This window comes from Lissotriton vulgaris, chromosome 1_1 (genome assembly GCF_964263255.1).
Source record: "Lissotriton vulgaris chromosome 1_1, aLisVul1.2, whole genome shotgun sequence".
Lineage (NCBI taxonomy): Eukaryota > Metazoa > Chordata > Amphibia > Caudata > Salamandridae > Lissotriton > Lissotriton vulgaris.
This window is the reverse complement of record NC_141685.1, coordinates 1,568,017,388-1,568,039,432: the sequence shown is the minus strand read 5'-3', so window position 1 is coordinate 1,568,039,432 and position 22,045 is coordinate 1,568,017,388. Positions and strand designations below refer to the sequence as shown.

The 22,045-nt window shown below is 45.3% G+C and overlaps 1 protein-coding gene across 2 annotated transcripts in view; it reads left to right on the top strand.

Moving 5' to 3' along the window:
• The first annotated feature begins 15,350 nt into the window (after positions 1-15,350).
• The window catches only part of OSBPL8 (oxysterol binding protein like 8), a 1,216,063-nt gene continuing 1,209,368 nt past the window's right edge, over positions 15,351-22,045 (top strand). For both annotated transcript variants that reach the window (XM_086918072.1, XM_086918071.1), the window contains exon 1: positions 15,351-15,439. The gene's annotated coding sequence lies outside the window, so the exon portion shown is untranslated. The remainder of the gene's footprint in view (positions 15,440-22,045) is intronic.

The window sequence follows — 22,045 nt, the reverse complement described above, 5'->3', positions numbered from 1 at the left end:
ATCAATAGAAGATGGATACATGGCCCCCACACCTTGCACAGCTTACCTAAGCACTCCTGCAGTACCCAGAGACCTAGCCTCTACCACTGTCCAGTGCACCACCAGTGGCTGGCGAGATCTGGCACATAGACTCCAATGATCCGTACTCTACTCGCCACTAGCGCCATTACAGGGGCAACACGATCTACCAGTCACGTGGGAGGGGGGTTGCTGCCGCATGTTACGCAAACCGCCCTGCCTCATTTGGGGCCAACTGTACACTCACGGGAAGTTCTGCACCAGTGAAGAATTCTTTGGCACCACACCCCCCACTCCCTTGGAGTGATTCTATTATGTGAGGCTCAGACAAGATATGCGCTCCCTCACTCAATGCTTTCCTGCTAGAACCTCCCGTTATGCTTCCTCTTCACACTCTCTTACAGAAGACCTCCCCTGAGCATGTAGTGTCATGGCACTATCACACAACTCAATGGAAATGGGAAGGAGACCCTGCTCCAACCAAGGGCAAATGGGAGGAAGAACTGGGATATTCCCTCAAAACCGAGCAGTGGTCCTTTTGCTGCCACCAGACTGGTGATATCTCCGCCAATAGTAGACTACGCTTATACATTACAAATATATTCACCGACTATATTACACGTCGGCTTGGCTACACCGCTTGCACTTGCGAGACACTGATTGCTGCGATAGATGTGGAGCGGTGGGCACTGACTTAGGGCACTTGGCCTGGGATGCCCGCCTGTCCTTGAATATTGGAGGGAAGTCCTTCACGCAAAATGACTGGTCACGTGCCCGATGACCCCCTCACCACTCTCCTAGGTTACACACAACAACTCCCTGCCAAGATACGGAGATACGCCTCCCGGGCTCTCCTTTTGGCCAAGCAACGAATTGCCTGCAGATGGGGAAGAGGCCGTGTCCCCAAATTCAAAGACTGGCTGAACGACCTTATATATTGCCAGGAACAGCTCCACACCTATGCTGAACTTATGCCACCCGCCTCTCACCCACGAGATATTTGGGCTCAACTTCAAACATATCTCATGCCATCCGCCCACACCAACCACCCAATCAGGTTGAGAGACCAACCCCATCTACCCAGGAGACCCCCAACTGAGCAGAGAAAATAACAAGTGAGAGAAAAGGGGAATCATCCCACGGAGACGTGCCTCAGTGCAGCGTACGCCCCTGCCACAAGGACAGGGCGGCCAAGCCGTGAGTAAAGGCAGACTGTGGGAGAAGGGGTAGGAGACCGGATATGACCCCTAAAAGCCCAGGTTCCACCATATACACATATAACAAATACAGTCCAAAAAAGTGTCTATTCTGCATAAAAAAGGAGAGGGAAATGTGGGGTTGTGGGGACCGGTGCAGTAAAAGTCCAATCAGTAGAGAAGATCAGGCAGGTCCATGCACTGGGAGCGTGAGAGCGACAGATGTGGGCCAGCATATGAATAGTGGATTATAAACAGGAACCAGGACCAGAACAGGCAAGCTCATGCCATGCAGCATAAAAGATCAGAGTACAGGAGCAAGGGTGGTCATCAGTCATTGTCACTTAGATCACCAGACGCGGCCACTTGAGAGCTGGAAGGGGTGGATCGCTGTGATTTGTCCAGTTTTTTGGCGAAGGTCATAGCCGCCTTTGGTGCCAGAAAAGTGTGGACCTGCGAGCCGTGTCTGACATGCAGCTTGACTGGATATGCCAACAAGTAGGAAACATCGTGTTTTTGCAGCAGACGCTTGGCCGGGAGAAATTTGCAGCGGGCAGCCTGAACTGCCATTGTATAATCAGGGTAGAAGGAGATTAAGTTCCCCTGATGGCGAATTTCCCCCTTCTCCCTGACAGCTCAGAGGACAGCATCCCGGTCACGGATATTCTATAGTTTGGTGATGATAGGCCAAGCTGGATGACCAGGAGCAGGCTGCGGCCCCAGAGAGCGATGGGCACGCTCGACGATGAATGCCGGGGAAAGAACCTCCCCGAATAAGTCGCGAATCAACTGTTCAACAAAGTCTTCCACTTTGGCTATGTTGGATGATTCAGGCACGCCTGTGATACAGAGATTGCTTCTGCAGGAATGTGCCTCCAAATCCTCGTTCTTATTTATGATGAGTTCCAAGACTGAGTAAGTTGCGCATCATGGGATTCCACCTGAGCCTTTACGGTGTCCAGACGGGCGGAGAGCTGGTCCAGCTGGGCGACAATACTGGCGACTGTCAATTTCACATCCAGCATAATGGCTTTGAGATCGTCCTCACGGGTAGTGTCAGTGACGGACTGAGTAGTGGGTTCACCAGTATCCATGTTTGCCCCTTCTTGTCGAGACGATTTGCGTTGGTCAAATGGCAGCTTTGGCTGCTTGGGATCAGTCCGCCCCATGATCCAGGACTGGCACGCCCCACAGACCAGGGAGCAGAGAAGCAGCGTTTGAGGAGGCCGGGTTTGACAGGAGAGGCAGAGATGGAGAGAGGGCGTCAATGAAGGTGGTGGTAATCCGGCACACATGGCAGGCCGGGGTGGGCGAGATGCAGCACGGCCAGCCGAACCGACCAAGAGGATGACCACACCAGACAAGCAGGAGAGCCCAATTAGGCAGGAGCTGGCAGCCCAAAGCAACAGGGAGGGCTGGGGCTGATGCAGCAACAGTGTGTTTCCTCGAGGCCTTGGGGAAACCAATCAGGCCGAGGTGGAGATGGGAGACCTGGGTGAATGAGTGGCGCCTGTGAGTGGACCCCCGGCCTCAGGTGGAAAGCTCTGCGCCAGGTTCCCGGAGAACAAGCGGCAGCTTGATGGCTGAGACGGTGAACAGCAGGCAAGAAGAGGCCCCCTTCACTGCAAGTTAGCAGAGTCATCCGGCCCGGGAAACAGGAGTGCTGGACAGAAAGTCCAGGTTGAGGCAGAGTTAAAGATCAGAGCACCAGCCCCTACGATCCGCCATGGAGCCAAGCCCGGCGGGCATATTACAATGGAGGATTTTCCGCATCCTCCGGGCCGGCGTTGGCTTCCGCCGGCCCGGAGGATGCGGAAAATCCTCCATCGTAATATGCCTCTAAATTTCGAGCCCGATTTTTTCACGTTTTGCTTTCTTTTATTTTAGGAGATCGTGGTAACACTTTTGATTAGTGGTTTTAAGTGACTGCAGTCTTGTGGGGTTGCCTAGAGAAAGCACACACTTTTCTTTCCTAAACAATTGCCCATTTTTCGCGGAGCAGTCCTGCTTTGCTCAAGTAACCTGCAAGCATTTTGTAGGCAAGTGCTTTAATTGCGAGTATTCTGCATCCATGCTCTAGAGCTCGTGAGCATTTAGTATGGAATGCTTATCTTGCTTAGCTTTTCCTCTTAAGTGACTCCATCCAAATAACACTTGGGTAAAAAAAAATTCAAAAGTTTGCAAAAGTGCAGATTTTCAGATGAAAACTATCCTTGTAAAAACGACAGGAAGGACTCGTAGTTCTTTGCAAGGACTGTGGTTACTTCACAGGAACAGAAATACATGGCCTTGTGATCATCCTGTGTCTAGTACCCGGGATACAGAAGCACTAATGGTAATTTGATACCACAACACTTAGCAATGCCCGTAGAGTCAAGTCAATGGAATCAACCCAATCCATTCACACAACAACTTTCATTCTCATCACTCAAGACATTTGTATCATTAAATTTTCTTGGAAAAAAAACAAATAGCATCTTCTCATAATACTTTCCTTATAATACACACCATCACACACCCTCACCCTCCTTGCTATCACAACCCTCTCACCCAGGGCTTTAAGTGGGCCGGGTCTCCAGGGGTCTGAGCACCGGCAGTTTTTTAAAAGGGGCCTCGAAACGGGTCTCTATCGGGCTCTGTTTTGAGCCCTGGCACAGACGGTACGTTTTTTTTCCGGACTGCAGTGACAGCAGTTTGCGGTCACTCCAGTCCGGAAAAAAGAGCCAGGGCGCAAAACAGCCAGATAGAGACCCGTTTCGAGCTAGCTAGCACATCGATGTGCGCTGCCCACACTGCTCACTTCTCACTAGCAGAGAAGTTATGGCATGACGTCATGCCAGGTGAGGGTTGTGGGGGAAGGGAAATCCTTTTAAAGAGTCATTTTCTTTCCGGATTTCCCTTCTCTTTCTGAAACGCAGGAGCAGCAACATTGTGGCAGGGTCACCAGGGCTTTAATTGGAAGTGTTTTCAATATTATATGTAACAAGCCATAGTTGCAGCTTATTTATCTTATGCAACCAATAACAATTGACAAAGCCAATAGTCCTTACTTGTAGTAGGTACGATGTTACTTGTTGTATCACATACCTGGATGCAATGGCAGAAACAGCAAAATACAAGTCGGGCGGCACACTATGCTAAACACAGATTTTTAGCATAAGTGTTTTAAAGCCACGCCCCTAATTACACTGCCACGCCCCTTTGAGAGACCCCCCAGTTTTTTAATCCCGCTTCCTCCATCACTTAAAATTAACATGTTGGCAGAGAAGACTCCGTGTTCCCACTCATCTGTCAAATTGTGGTGACCCTATTGTTTATTTCACTTTATGCAAAGTTCCTGCAGATTATGGAACAGAACCATCCAGTGACAAACGCCAAACGGAGCACCAAGAGGGTTCAGACAATGTACAATTGACTTGCAGAGATGGCACATTTCAAATTTTGCAAGCAGCTTCTGCGGTCCGGCTGACACACAGTTGACTCATTCTGACTGGCAGTCTTATACAGGGCTTTAAGTGGGCCAGGTCTCAAGGGGTCTGAGCACCGGCAGTTTTTTAAAGGGGACCTCGAAACGGGTCTCTGTCGGGCTCTGTTTTGAGCTCTGGCACAGGCGCTCCGTTTTTTTCCGGACTGCAGTGACAGCAGTTTTCTGTCAGTGCAGTCCAGAAAAAAGTGCCAGGGCGCACAGAGTCTGATAGAGACCCGTTTCAAGACAGCAGGCACATCGGTGTGATCTTGCTCACATTGCTCACTTCTCACTAGGGGAGAAGTTACGGCATGACGTCATGCCAGGTGAGCGGTGTAGTGGAAGGGAAATCCTTTAAAGAGTCATTTTCTTTCTGGATTTCGCTTCTATTTCTGAAACGCTAGAGCAGCAGCATTGCAGTAGGGTCACCAGGGCTTCAATTGGAAGCTTTTTCAATGTTATATGTAACAAGCCATAGTTGCAGCTTATTTATCTTATGCAACTAATAACCATTGACAAAGCCAATAGTCCTTACTTGTTGTAAGTGTAATGTGACTTGTTGTCTCACATATTTGGATGCAATGACAGGAACAGCAAAATACAAGTTGGGCGGCACACTATGCTAAACACAGATTTTTAGCGTAAGTGTGTTAAAGCCACTCCCCTAATTACATTGACCACGACCCTTTGAGAGAACCCCCAGTTTTTTCATCCCACTTAAAGCCCTGCTCTCACCCTCACTCACACACCCTCACCCTCCCTTACCCTCACTCACCCTCTCAACCAACCTCACACACCCTCTCACCCTCACACACCCTCCCTCATCCTCACACCCACTCACCCTCACCCCTACACCCTCACCCCCACACCCACTCACCCTCACACACCCCCTCACTCACCCTCACCCTCACACACCCACACCCTCACCCCTCTCACTCTCACACACCTCCACCCTCACCCACCCTCACACACCCCCTCACTCACCCTCACCCCTCTCACCCTCACACACCTCCTCCCTCACCCACCCTCACTCACCCACACTCACCATCACACCCCTCACCCTCTCACCCTCACAACCCCTCACCCCCCTCGCCCTCACACCCCCACTCACCCACCCTCACCCTCACTCCCCACACCCTCACCCTCATACCCCCTCACCCTCACACCCACCTTCACTCACCCTCTCACCCACCCTCTTACACACTCACCCTCACAAACCCTCTCACCCTCATACACTCTCACCCTCACACACCCTCTCACCCACCCTCACACACCCCTCACCCTCACACACACCCTCACCCTCACACATCCTCACCCTCACACCCCCCCACCCTAAAACCCTCACCCACCCCTCACCCTCACACCCACTCAACATCACACCCCCTCACCCTCACATACCCTCTCACCCTCACACCCTCTCACCTTCACATCCCTCACCCTCACCCCGTCACCCACACCTTCACATCCCCTCACACCCCCTCACCCTCACACCCCCTCACCTACCCTCTCACATCCCCTCACCCTCACACCCCTCACACACCCCTAAACCTCCCCCTCACACACCCTCTTACCCACACCCCCCCTCCTTCACACCCCTCACCCCCGTCACCCTCACACACCCCCACATCCCCTCACCCTCACACCTATTAAACCTCACACCCCCCTCACCCTCTCACCCACCCTCACACACCCTCTCACCCACCCTCACCCTCACACCCCCTCACCCTCCCACACCCCCTCACACAATCCCTCACCCCCACTCACCCCCTCACCCCCCATTACCCTCTCATCCTCACACACCCCCACCCTCACATCCCCTCACACCCCCTCACACTCCCTCACCCTCAAACAACCTCACACTCACCCTCACTCACCATCACACCCTCACCCACACCCTCTCACCCTCACAACCCTCTCACCCCCTCACCAGCATAGCATAACAAAACATAGCCTAGCATAACAAAACACAGCATAGCATAGCATAACAAAAAAGCATAGGATAGCAAAACATAGCATAGCATAACAAAACAAAGCATAGGATAGCAAAACATAGCATAACAAAACACAACAAAGCATAGCATAACAAAACACAACAAAACAGAAAAGCATAACAAAACATAGCATAATAAAAACAAAGCATAGCATAACATAAAGCATAGTAAAACAAAACATAGCATAGTATAACAAAACATAGCATAGCATAACAAAACACAACAAAACAAAGCAGAACAAAACATAGCATGTTATGTTATGTTATGTTAAAGTTTGTCTTAATATAGCGCTCAGCTACTGTTACTGTTATGTTGTTATAACAAAACATTGCATAGCATAACATAACATAGCATTACAAAACATAGCAAAACACAACAAAGCATAGCATAACAAAACACAACAAAACATAGCATACACAACAAAACATAGCATAGCATAACAAAAAACAACAAAACATAGCATAGCAAAACAAAACACAACATAGCATAACAAAACAAAGCATAGCATAACAAAGCATAACATAACAAAGCATAGCATAACAAAACATAGCATAGCAAAACAAAGCATAGCATAATAAAACACAACAAAACATAGCATAGCATAATAAAACACAACAAAACATAGCATAGCATAACAAAACATAACGTAGCATAACAAAGCATCGCATAGCAAAACACAACATAGCATAGCATAACAAAAAACAACAAAGCATAGCATAACAAAACAAAGCATAGGATAACAAAACATAGCATAACATAACAAAACATAGCATAACATAACAAACACAACAGCAGATAGCATAACAAAACATAGCAAAACACAACAAAACATAGCATAGCTTAACAAAACACAACAAAACATAGCATAGCAAATCAAAACATATAATAGCATAGGAAAGCATAGCATACAAAACACAACAAAACATAGCATAGCAAAGCATAACAAAACATAGCATAGCATAACAAAGCATAGCATAGCAAAACATAGCATAGCATAACAAACCATAGCATAGCATAACAAAGCATAGCATAGCAAAACATAGCATAGCATAACATAGCATAGCATAACAAAACACAGCATAGCTTAACAAATCAAAGCATAGGATGGCAAAACATAGCATAGCATAACAAAACAAAACATAGGATAGCAAAACAAAACATAGCATAGCATATAGCATCACTGAGCACCACCACAGCATTACTCAGGGGCACCACAACATCACTATGCGCTACCACAGCATCACTGAACGCCACAGCTTCACTCGTTCGCCATTACAACATCACTCAGCGCCACCACAGCATCAATCTGTGCAACCATTCAACAACAACTGGTTCAAATATGTTTTCTCAATGTTTCAAGCTTTATTACAAATGTAACAAAAAGATGTTAATATTTCACTTCTGTTCTTGGATTTTCGTCACAATAAAATACACTGAACATAATCTTCACAAAAGTTATTTACAAAAGTTTAAGCTATTGCCATGATAAATTACAATAATTTTTATTTAAGTATTAACTATTTAAAAAAATAAAAGCCATTGTTATTTGTAATATCAATACATGTAAGTCATGTAAATACGACACATATTGCATTACAAATGCTATAGGTGTCACATTTGCGAAAGTTATAACTGTTGGCATTGTAAATAACAAAGCTATTAATTTCGCTATTTTCAAAAGCAAAACATAAATAAAAAATGTGTCATTTACAATACCAATAGCTCAAACTTTCCTAATGCGAGACCTATTGCATTGCAAATGCTTGTTAACTTGATCCGGCTTCTCATTGAGCAAAAACATCCATGGAAGGGGCTTGTACCTTCATTCCACCATTTTTCCTCCCCTCGCCCTGGTTTATCCTTGTCAAAGGGGAGGACAGCAGATCACTTCAGCGTCTTTCATTTGCCTGATGTTCTTTAAAGCGCCCTTTGGGACACGGGGCACATGATTTATTCAATTACAATTTCTTTGCCTGGCTCCCCTCGCCCTAGCTTAACTGTAGCACAACCTCGGAGGGGAGGAAATGGGAGGCTATTAACTTGTGCTTGTTGCCTGGCATATTCACGCAGGTCAATTGTTTGAATGCCACATGCGTAATCATACTCCCCACTTGTATTCGTGTTTCTCCCACCCCCATCACCCTCCTCACCTTTCCCCAAACTTACTGTTTCCCTCCCCCTTCTGCTGCCTGTCCTGTTCCCAAATAGCCTTCCATCGTTTCTTACGGTCCATCCAACTCGCTAGAAAAACATTGGCAGTGCTTTTACCATTTATTTTGCAGCTTTATATAATGCCGATTCGATCCAAACATATTGGACCAATTAACGTGATCACCAGTTACTTGCACATGGTCCCTCCCTTTCACCCACTGCTTGAGGTGAGTTTATAGCAGACTGATTTTAATATTCACTCTTCAGTCGTTGTTTTAATTTCTCCTCACCCTCCCATTGTTTACATTTCTTAATCCATCCTCCCATCGTTGTTTTAAGTTCTCGCACCTACCCTGCCATTGTTTCAATCCTCCCCCTCCTGTGGGAGAGCCAGCTTTACTCCAATAGCTATAGCTCGAGCCGCGCCTGGAAAGCATCGCTCTCTAAAATGCTACTTCGCAACTCTATACATTCATTAAAATTAACAGTGTAGCTGCAGATCTTCACCAGTAGTTGAATTTTACACATCTGGCTGTTAAAATATGTCCGACGCTCACTGGCAAACAAAACCGGCTCAACAGGGCACAGCACTGCATCTCCAACAGAAATAACATCATAGAAGGGATCCACACTTTTAAAGGATTTCAAAACATGGGTAAACCGGGCTCCATCTCCTTTCGCAAATACCAGTAAGTATTGCTCCAAAAGTCCACAAACAGGCGGGGAGGAATCTTAGCTGTTTCAGTCACCTGAAAAGGCAACAGGGTATTTTTTTCTTTTTAAATTTGCTTTCCGGGCACGTTCATTTATCATTTTTGTAATATAAAAGACAGTGCGCACAATTGTTAAAAAAAGACTCTTGCTGCACCGCTAATGCATGTTGTGGCGCTGTAAGAATACATCTCATCATCCCAAGGGCTTTCACTAAAGTATCATTCAGTTTCTATTTACATTGGGCGTCCCTGTTGTATTGTATTGTAATTGCATTTATTTAGTGCTTACTACCCCTGACGAGGCGTCGAGGCGCTTTTTGGGCAAGTAGCACGCTACTCCGGGACCCATAGAAGATTAGTGTTGAATTACTGAACTCACTAGCCATCTTCTTCCACCGCAAGATCGCTGACATCCATGACAGCTTCAACACCATGACCGCCCCTACTACGCCAGACCCCACCTCCCCTGTGAACACCACCAGATACAACTGCCTGACCTCCTGGTCCAACATCCACGACGAGACACGCAAGGTCATGAACTCCATCCACTCAGGATCTAAGTCAGACCCGTGCCCACACCGCGTATTCAACAAAGCAGACGCTGCCATCGCACCCCAACTATGGAAGGTCATCAACATCTCCTTCGAAACAGCGAAATTCCCGGAAAGCTAGAAACACGCCGAAATCAATGCCCTCCTCAAGAAGCCCAAGGCGGACCCCAAGGACCTCAAGAACTTCCGGCCCATCTCCCTGCTCCCGTTCCCGGCGAAGGTCATCGAGAAAATTGTCAACATGCAACTGGCCTGCCACCTGGAAGACAACATCTTGGACCCGTCCCAGTCTGGGTTCAGACGAAACCACAGCACCGAGACAGCCCTCATCGCCGCCACAGAGATCAGGCGCCAACTAGACAACGGCGAAACATCAGCCCTCATCCTCCTGAACCTGTCAGCCGCCTTTGACGCGGTCTGCCATCGCACTCTAAAGACACTCCTCCTAGAAGCTGGAATCCAAGAGAAGGCCCTTGACTGGACCACGTCCTTCCTCTCCGGCAGAACCCAGAGTGTCTGCCTCCCGCCCTTCCGATACGAGGCCACCGACATCATCTGCGGCGTCCCCCAGGGCTCATCCCTCAGCCCGACGCGGTCAAACGTCTACATGGCCCCCCTCACACAAGTGGCCCGCCAACATGACCTCAATATCATCTCCTACGCTGACGACACCCAGCTCATCCTCTCTCTCACCAAGGACTCGCACACCGCCAAAACCAACCTCCACGAGGAAATGAAGGCCGTCGCCGACTGGATGAGGAACAGCCGTCTGAAGCTGAACTCTGACAAGACGGAGGTACTCATCCTCGGACCCACCCCCTGAGCCTGGGACGACTCCTGGTGGCCGATCACACTGGGAACAGCACCGACACCCACCGACCATGCACGTAACCTAGGATTCATCCTCGACTCCTCCCTCTCCATGTCTAAACAGGTCAATGCCGTCTCCTCCTCCTGCTACAACACCCTCTGCATGCTCCGCAGGATCTACAAGTGGATCCTGACCGAAACAAGAAGAACGGTGACACAGGCCCTCGTCAGCAGCAGACTGGACTACGGCAACCCACTCTACGCAGGTATCCCAGCCAAACACCTACGACGACTACAACGCATCCAAAACGCCTGCACCCGACTGATCGTCAATGTCCCCCGCCGCAGCCATATCACCCCCCACCAGAGAGACCAACACCGGCTCCCCATCGACAATGAATGAATGAAAGAAGGGAGTCTTGTACAGCGTAACTTAGCCCAAGGGCATCAAGGCGCCAACAGGTCGTCCAGACTGTAATCCGCTAATGTGTACTATTACAGATATGCCTCAGAGAAAAGCCAGGTCTTTAAAGCTTAACGAAACAGGGCAAGGGAAGATTGCCCTGCAAGTTCATGAGGGAGCGAGTTCCATAACCTGGGTGCAACTGAGGAAAAAGCTCTACCTCCCCATGATGCTCTTACAAATCTGGGAACCACAAGAAGATTTTTATTGGAGGAGCGAAGAGCTCGACTGGGGGAGTAGGAGTGAACAAGCGATCTAATCCACTCTGGGCCCATCTCATGAACAGCCCCATGGGCAAGACAAAGAATATTGAAGGAGATCCTGGACTGAATGGGGATCCAGTGTAAATTTCTTCTAGCTAATGAGGCAGAGGCAAGCCTGGGGAGGTCAAGAACCATCTTTGCCGCCGCGTTCTGGACCATTTGCAAACGATGGATAAAGCTCTTATTTATACCCACATAGAGGGCGTTGCAATAGTCCAGTCTCGAAGAAACTAATGCCACAGTGGCTTGTTTCCGAGCATCAGGGGAAGGATAGTGAGCAATCTTTCTAAGAACACTGATGATGCCGCAGCAAGTAGAGACCGTCCTGCTGACCTGACGATCAAAAGAAAGCGTGGTATCTATAAGCACCCCTAAGTTCCTAGCGGACTGGCGGGGGGGGGGATATCCCCAAGTGAGGGTGGCCACCAGTCATTTGATCAGATATCCTGATTACCCCCAAAGAGCAACACCTCAGTTTTCTCCCCATTTAACTTCAGGAAATTCTGTATCATCCATTGAGATACCGCCTCCATACAGTTCCTGAAGTACAGGGCAGAATCCATCACGGGCTGCGTGAGAGAGACCAATATTTGAGTGTCGTCAGAATACGACAACACCTCAAGCCCGAAGGATCTGACTACCCAGGCGAGTGGGGCCAAATAGATGTTAAACAATATGGGGCTTAGTGAGGAGCCCTGAGGGGCCCCACAATGCACAGGCTTAGGGGGAGAAAGAAACTGGCCCAACTTCACCCACAAGAGGATCACCTTCAAGCTCCTCACCCACGCACACAAAGCACTCCACAACACCGAACCAACCTACCTGAACAGCAGACTCAGCTTCTACACTCCCACCCGCCAGTTCTGCTCCGCCAGCCTCGCCCTCGCCGCATCCAAGGAACAACCTCCGGCAGCAGATCCTTCTCCTACCTCGCAGCCAAGACCTAGAACACCCTCCCTACCCACCTATGGCAGACCCAAGACCTACTCGCCTTCAGAAGACTCCTCATGACCTGGCTCTTCGAGCACTAGCGGCACCCCCTCCCCTCCGCGCCTTGAGACCCTCACGGGTAAGTAGCGTGCTTTACAAGTACTCTGATTGATTTGATTGATTAGTATAGTGAAACATGCAAGTACGTTTTAAGTGGTGGATAGGTTAGTCAGTTATTTGGATTTGGAATGATAGCAGAAGGATAGAGTAGGAAAAAGGTTTGTATTTATATAGCTCTTGTTACCCCTGATGGGTGATGAAGCGCTTTTCTGGCGAGTAGCACTCCACTCCGGAACCCATAATGGATTAGTGTTGAAAATTATTCTAGTAAAATATGAAGTAATTTGAGCAGTGGATTTGTTATTCAGTTATTTGGGTAGAGAAGGGTTGGTGGAGGGATCGAAGAGGGAAAGAGGTTTGCATTTATATAGTGCTTGTTACCCCTGATGCGGTTTTGATGTGCAAGTAGCACACTACTCTGGAACTACTCTGTTGGCAACTTTCAATACACATTCATTTAATATTCCAATAATGTTTCATCAAAGTGCGCAAAAAGTCAGTCTGGTTTGCCTACCCACCCCCATTTCTAGTGGAGAAGCTGCATTCAGCAAGATTGTACCATTGTCTAGTCTCAAACTCTTATCTTTTGCTAATAAATCTACCTGTAATTCAGAACGGTAGAAGTCTGCCAAGTAACAGTAGAACTCTCACGCAAATAAGACTGTTGACATGGTGACCACTGATAACTTTTAAATTTTGTTTTTTATAACATAACTTAAACACATTCGCAGAGCCAATAGCTCTAGTTAAACACTTACAAGGTCCCAAAGGTGAGACTGATTGCATTGCAAATGCTTGTTTTTGATGAGTACCTGCACTTATTTTCTTTCCATTTAATGCACTGATCTAATGACAATTATACTGAGTAGACCATATCAGCAGGGCTTTAAGTGGGCCAGCTCTCCCCAGTGCTGAGCACCAGCAGTTTTTTAAAGGAGGCCTCAAAACAGGTCTCTATCGGGTTCAGTTTTGTGCCCTGGCACAGGAGGTCAGTTGTTTTCAGACTGCAGTGACAGTAGGCACATCGATGTACGCGTGCTCACACTGCTCACTTCTCACTAGTGAAGTTACGGCATGACGATGCTAGGTGATCGTTGTAGGCGGAAGGGAAATCCTTTAAAGAGGTAATGAAGAAACGGAGCGGTGCACTACCAGGGTATACTTGTATTCAATAATGAAGCACGATCAGTTACTTCGTTGGTACCATCTTTATTCAAATAGATACAAATCAACAGAAAACAGACATCAGCCAACGCGTTTCGTTCAAGGAAATTAACTTCGTCAGGGCAATGAGTGTATGTCGAAAGCCTTGGACTGGCGGTCTGAGCGTAACCACACTTCTCGAAGCTTTGAGCAGTGTGGTTATGCTCAGACCGCCAGTCCAAGGCTTCTCGCTGTTGGCCCTTATCATGGAGGCCTAAGCTACTATTGGATCGACGACTACATATTGAGGTTGATTGGACCTTATTGTTTCCTACTTGTGAAGGCTTTCGACATACACTCATTGCCCTGACGAAGTTCATTTCCTTGAACGAAACGCATTGGCTGATTTCTGTTGATTTGGATCTATTTCAATAAAGATGGTACCAACAAAGTAACTGATTGTGCTTCATTATTGAATACCACTATACCCTGGGTAGTGCACCGCTCCATCCATTGCTTCACTAGTTTTGGTTCCCAAGCAAACAGCGTTGCAGCCCTCAACGGCGGTTGCAGGAGCAGCTTGTGCACACCACCCAACCAACTGATATTGGATTACACCTGGGGTTACTACACTGAGGCTTGTGCAGCACTTGGAGTCCGCCTTTGGATCTTTGTTTCTATTAAATCCTTTAAAGAGAGTCATTTTCTCTCTGGATTTCCCTTTTCTTTTTGAAACGCAGGAACAGCAAGCAACATTGCTGTGGTGTCACCAGGGTTTTAGGTGGATGCTTTCTCAATAATATATATACAAGCCATAGTTACTGATTATTTATCTTATGCAACTAACAATTATTGACAAAGCCAATAGTTCTGACTTGAGGGTATGATGTTACTTGTATCATATATCTGGATGCAATGACAGAAAAATCAACTACATGTCGGGCGGCACACTATGCTTAGCACAGATTTGTAGCTTACGCGTTTTTAAGCCACGTTTTTTATCCCACTTAAAGCTCTGCACATCAGGGTTCAACTATCACTCACTTTTACCACCTGGGACACTGCGGCACGCTGCTCCCCTCACCTTTTTTTTGTGGCTGTTTTATATAACACGAACAACTCGACCCAAAGGTTTTGGAGCGCTTTATGAGTACCAGTTACGTTAAACAAGGACACATTCCGTGTTTATTGCCCTTAGCCCATTCAGAACGGTAGCGGTAGGAGTCCTGTCCGGCATAGCCTTCTCGAGACAGGCTGTTATCACCGCTCGGTCCCTGTCCATCTTCCTTCTGCCTAAAGCAGCGGCAAATTCCACGCTCGCCAAAGCTAAACTAGCACCCGTCGACTGTCAGGGAGCGGACAATTAGGAGTTCGGACTCCACAGCCAATCCGTACTTCAGAATTCTGTATGGCGCACTAAGATTGGTTGGGGTGCCCATTGCGTCATTGAAGTCGTCTTGCACTTTAGCTGCATCGTACACTCACAGACCACGCCCAGAATGTGTTCCGGCTTGCGATTGGTTGTTATGCGACCCGGAAGTGGTAACATTACGGACAAATGATATGGGCTAAATACATAGGCAGTCGGGCTATGGACGTGAGGGTGGATTCATGGACTGTCAGTGTAAGTAGGCGATAGCTAGTCACCGTAGTATGCATGCCGTTAGTACTGGATGTTGCCAGCACTGCCACCCCTTTGTGTCTTGTCCCAGCTCTACCATCAGTCATCCGATATGAGTCTTGCTCTTAGGAGCGCGCTTTGTGACTCTTAACCCCAGTCTTTATCCTTCTTGTGTAGCCCAGTCGGTCTGTCATACTTGTCGCTAATTAACACTTCTCGTGCCTGAACCACTCTTCAACTGCGTCAGTTCTTTTCGTTACATGATTTATAACACATGGCAACTAGTGAATATTTGTGGTATTTTTTTTAAAATTCGTATTGCAACCATTATGGAACATTTTCTCATGTCTTTTTGATTTAGGTTTGGAGTAGACGTGATCCGTAGTTGTCTTTTCTTAAGTGGTTGTAGGTGTGTCAAGCAGCATTAGGGATTTATAATAAAGCCTACATCAACTACAACTGCCCGACTGCTGTTATGGTTTGAGTGTGGGCCAGGAAGGTAATATATTGTATTATTATGTAATTGCATGTGCACCACGCTTCTACTCCTGTATAGCAATTCAATTATGTTATGCCCATTAGCATGGTGCTTCGGATCCCAAGGTGGGTGCCTTTCAGTGGTTATTGTTAGGTATTTGGATCAGTCTTGTGCTCTGATTTAAACGATTATTTTGCATTTGCTCCGGTTTCTACGTAGTGGATTAAATTAATAGGAGTTAAGTGTGCTCTTCGGTAGGAGGAGGGTATGTGAATTTTTGCAAGTGTGTGGCAGATGAACTACAGGAGATTAGGTATTGTTAGGTTTCAGAAGTATGAATTTTGAAATAGAGGTTGTGATATTTGTTAAAAGGTGTGTGCAATTTGCAGAAATAAAATCGGTATTAAGGCAACGTTTCAAGGTTTTATGTCCAGTTCAGTTCTCATCGGATATAGAGGAGGTTTTTGTTTTTGAGATTGCATGCAACAATCTGAGATTGTAAATCTTTAGTAAGAAACAACCTTATTTGCACATGAGGTGGTGCTATTTGGGGTACCGTTTTTTAATTGCTAGAATCGGGCAAACAGGCTAGCTCCCCCTCAAAGGACTACAGGTTAGTAGACTATTACTTTAGCTAGAACAGTTGATCAGTTCATGGGCTAGAAGTGTAAAGTAGTCACTGGGAACTTACAGTTGGAAATATACAGAGGTTTAGATTGCACTGGAAAGGCTGCATAAATTCATGATTATAGCAATGTTTGAGCTTATACGGGGTAAATGGTGCAGACATCAAAAAGGAGATTATGGAAATACTGGAGTGCATGTCTTATGAGGTTCACTCTTCGAATTTGTCTCACATTATTCATTACAAAAGCGAACTAGGATCCATTTGAGATGCCCCTGGATGTGCATGGCACACGAGGGAGTTCACAATAGCTTCCCTAGAAAGTGGAAGTGTAGTGCTTGTATTTCTTTCGCTGCATGGTGAAGACCCAGACATTGAAGTGAGGAGAATATAAACAGGGTTACTCTCAGTAAATTCCATGAGCCTTTTTAGGAAGGATCTGTTGATTATTTTTATTGAGCACTGCCATTTGGTAGATGGTGGTAGTGAAAGGTGGGACTGTAGTTTCTGTCATGCAAGGTGCGGACGTTTCTTGGCCAGGCATTGTCTTGTACTTCCTCAATTGTTGCTTTAGAAAGGCTAATGACAGCCATGTCAAGAGTTCTCCTGCTTCATTTTGCGTGTGTTGTGGGTACTTCTATTTTGAGCCAGCCTTAACAAAGGCAGTAACTTGCTATTGCTTTTTGATAGTCAAGCAGTGGCACTCTGACTCTCAGTCACAGCCTGTGGTGTGCTTGGGCATTTTAGAGGCCTGATGTCCTTTGTACACAGCTGCACTGTTTCCTTTTACATAAATCCAGCCTCCCTTTACAAGTCGGGGAGGGGTGATTTAGAGCCATCTCTACCGACCCGAAATGTGTGTGCTCTTTTATTTTCCTCAATATTTCAATCAAAAGCCACTACATACTCCTTGAACAGTTAATTTCTGAGCAGACCGTTGCACATCAGCTTCTCAAGTTTGTATACTTAAATAATGTTACACTGAACCAACAACAAAGCCACATTTATGTTGGTTTCAGAACTCTTTCTAAGCCATGGACATGTGCATTATCATTCACAGGCGAGAGTGAACGACAGAAGACTGTCTTGTTGCGTCTTCCAATCAGGATTTTGCTTTGATCCAAACTGATATAGCATCAAAGCATTGTTTTCCTTCCCTGCCAATTTTTTGAAAGAAAAAATGTTAGGCATGTCATTAAATCAATTAATAGTAACATTCTTTGTACATAACCTAAAAACAACAACAGTACGCTTTATTAAATAACTAATCAATATTACAGGATCGTGAATAACATTTGAGGGTTTTCTAAAATCAAATAGTTTACTTTGCACTATCAGTCAGAGGCTTCTCCTCCTTTAGACTAGTTTCAGTTCAAAAATCAAGTTTATTTGGACCATTGTCCTTAAACAGATAAAACATTCTAAAAATAATTCATTGTCAGATAAAAACTTTAAAACCATATACACCTATAACTCATTAAAATTCATCGCGCAGGGCTTAGACTAATCACAATTCATAGTTCGTTTAACTTTTTGCATAAAACTCCCCAGAGCACAAGTGATATCCAAAGAGAACATTTCTGTTAGGAGCATACTTGCAGCAAGTCTATTATGGACACCATATTTTTTAAAAATTGGACATAAAATCTCCTTTCGAAGTTCTAAGAACTTTGAACAGTATAATAAAATATGCATCATGTCACACGAGGTTCCCACTATACACTTACAGTTTCCAGTGCTATCTATCATCTCTGATTTTGCTCTAATATTACCATAATAGGGGTTCAATCCAGATCTTAGCCTTAGAACTTCTCTCCTCAGCCATCTATTAGGTAATCTATCCATGTAAGGGAAGTGTATATCTTTTTGCCAGACCTGGGCCATAAACTGAACTGACTTTTTCGTCACCAGATAAGCTAGGTCCTCGGCTCGAGATACCTCGTATCCTACCTCCCTCAAGGCCTTTCCCGTGATCTCAATTTGCAGAGACACAGGGTTTACATCAAGACGTAGCAGTTTGCCAACCATACTGAGGGAATTTCTAACCCCTTTAGCCCATATTCGTTCACTCGCCAGCAATTCTCTCTTACACCATTGCGAGACCTTTAGTTCGTCCTCAGTACCCAGGCGTTGCCAAAATCTCACTAAGGCCATACAAACTGTTATCTTCCATGAGGTTACACATGTTTTTAACTTTACAGCTTGCACCATGGAGCTTTTAGGGAGTGAGAATAAGTTTTTCAAAGCTTTTCCCTCCTCTACATCCCATCCATGTTTGCCACCCAAGAATAGTAACTCTGCCCCATACAGGAATTGCGGGGGGAACATAGCTAGATAAGCCTTTAAAACTGGCCTTTTAGACTAGTGCATGCTGGAATCCATTGCAGTCCTGTATTTCAAATCCCACTTTCCAACTACTCTGTTAGAGCATCCTCAGCAATGTTTGGAGCTACACCAACTGCTACCAACAAAGTCAACAACTTGAGTCATCCGGGACACCAAGCTCTGATGAATCTTACAAGAAAACATATTCATGTCCTTCTGTTTCTTTCTCTGGATTCTCAAACATTTTTAACTTTCAGAGGTTCCCTCTGTTGCTTAGACCACCACGATCTTTCATTATGTTTGCACCACTGGATACTGACTATAGTTATAAGGCATCTTTTCCTCACCTGACTAAATTACTATATTAAACAGGTCTTATAAGTACTTAAGTAACTCCCAGTCGTGGAGCCCACTGAGCATCTTTTATTCTGTATTAAAAATATAGCTCACCTTACCACTCTCCTTGTCTTTCTTAATGCTTTCTCGCAGCTTCGAACTCACAGGGATACATTTTCAGATCACCTCTCAAAACCTTGCACATCTCACCAAGTCTTCTCATACAAGAAACGTTGTATCCTAACTATTCACGTGAACCCCAAATCATTCCCCAGCCAGTTATTATTTAAATCATAAGTCTTATCAATGTAACATCTTCTGTCTTGACAGGGTAGCTGCCCCTTTACCTTATTTGATCAACAGATAAGAAGCACCACTGAAAGGGGCTTTTGTCTCCACCCACATATCGATTTTTCATTCCTACTGGGTTTGATTATATTTGGCAGAAATGTGCTTCCTTAGAAAAAGAGCTATTGTATTTCACAGATTATGCTCAGTAAAGTAAGCCTGAGTTTCCTATGGAAACAAGCCAATGATTATGAGAAGTTATAACAACAGTAGGGCTGAATTATTTGTTGTGAAACGCACATGTTAAAGTAGTTTTGTATGGGTGGGTTGCTATTATGCTGCATTAATGCCTGTAAACAAATATTTGTAATGCAGACCATAGGTACAGTAAGAAGGGGCTTTGCATGGTGTAACCCTTTGAACAATTCAGTAGAAAGGGGTTTTTCTTTGTGAACTCTGGCAAATATTATAGGAAAGGCTTTTAAATTGATCTGCTTGCCTGAAAACAAAGTGCGATTACATTGTCAACTCTGACGAATGCAGTGGTAAGGGGTTTTACATTGAGACCTCCTTACTTCAAACCATAGGCAGGGACTTTACAATGTGAACCCTCTAACACACAGTAGGAAGAGAATATATATTGTGAACTCTGACAAAGGCAATAGTGAGGGATTTTACGTTGTGAACTCTCTAGGCAACACCAATGGTATAGAGTTTACATTTTGTACTATTTGACTTGCAATAGGAATGAGTTTTAAGCTGTGTAATCAGACAAAAGCAATAGCAAATGATTTCACATTGAAAACCCTCTGCCAACTACAATAAAAACGGGTTCTATATTGTGAATGCCTTGACAAACTCAATTGGAAGGGGTTTTACATTTTTGAACTGAGACAAATAAAATAGCAAGAGGTTTTACGTTGTGAGCTCCAACAAATGCAATGAGAAGAGATTTAGTACATATATTCCTTTTTAGGCCTGACCACAGAAAATGCTTGGCGTATTTTGAATGAGAGGTAATGTTCATTTTAATGTATACTTTGGGTCTGCCTACAATTGTTTGGATTGTGAAAATCCCAATTTTGTCCAGTAGGCCCATGTGGGAGCATTGTTGACACAAATCTCTAGGTGAGGTAGTGGTAAAAAGGTCTGTTTCACCGTGCATATTTGTAATTTTATGTTTAATATTCAGTTGTGTAAATTAAAGTAGTTTTTTTGTTTGAAAGTAAAAACATTGGACATCAATTAAGGATTACTGTACACTTTGTGTGAAATTCCTTAATTATTGTTTACCATCTATAGTTGCTTGATTTTGTTCTTTTGGCGTAACTTTTTTTTTTTGAGCTACAGTCAACTATTTAATTAGTGATTAAAGTGATAGACATTTATTTTAACCTTCAGAGATGCCTTACCTCTGTCGCATGTTTGTGTTTCTTGGTTCGCGTTTCTATTCCCAGTATGCCAGAGGTAAAATACTCTGCCCATGTGAATGCAGCACATTAAAGCTAGAACTATTGGCATCACGAGCGCTTGTTTGACTTTAAGATGACCTATCTGCTGCATTACATTCACAGTGATAGCTGACACTTTTCACTGAAACTTCCTAACTAGTGTGAAGATATGACCAAATAATGCAACAAATCTAAATAAGATTTCTCTTAACCATGTGCAGCTATGCAGCTTACCCCTCATTAAAACCAGAGCAATAAGTGCTCATTCCACTGTGAATACACAGAGCTCAATAATTGTGCTGGCGGCTCACAAAAAAGAGGCGAATCGTAATAAATTTAAGAAACCGAGGAAGCCACCTAATTGCACATGCAAATTCCAAAATATCTATCAATCAAAAGTCCAAAGGTAAACATGGTATTTCTGCACATATGGGTCATGCCGTGAAAGTCTGTGTCAGCCAGGTACTTGTTGATGGCCTTTCGAACCATATCTCATTAGAGGGTCATCATCAAGACAGGGTCAATTTAGACCAAGCACATTAAAACAAATGGCGCATCAGAGAGCGAGAATACAATAAGACTAAAAATGTTGTAGCAAACCATCAAAAATTCACATATAACGGGGGATGGGGGGGCCTGGGTTGAGGGTGGGGGGGGTGGGGGTTCCGGTGGGTGGGGGGTTCGGGGTTATGTTTTAAGAAGCTATATGGATCGCTGATTATGCTATATGTTTGTTGCAGTTCCTCCAGGGCACGGAGTGCTTTGTCTTCTGTGCGATGTATCAATAAAAAGAGTTTTATAAAAAAAAAAAATCACATATAACTAATCAGAAGGTCATATCCATAGCACTCCATGTGTTTTCCAGTGGTCTCCCCCTACACCCTCAGTGTCGCTCTCTATTTCCTGTGGGCCTCTCCGCTCACCACTCAATGTTATGCTAACCCCATATAAAACTTTATAATAAATATGTACTCCTGCAATGCTTTCTCGCCCATGTGTTCCCCCCCCCTCCATTTCTATGTTGCTCTTGTTTGCTTCCCCCATCTGCTCCCTAAATTGTTGCTTTCCCCCACCCTTGCACAGCGCTGCACCTGCCCCAACTGTGC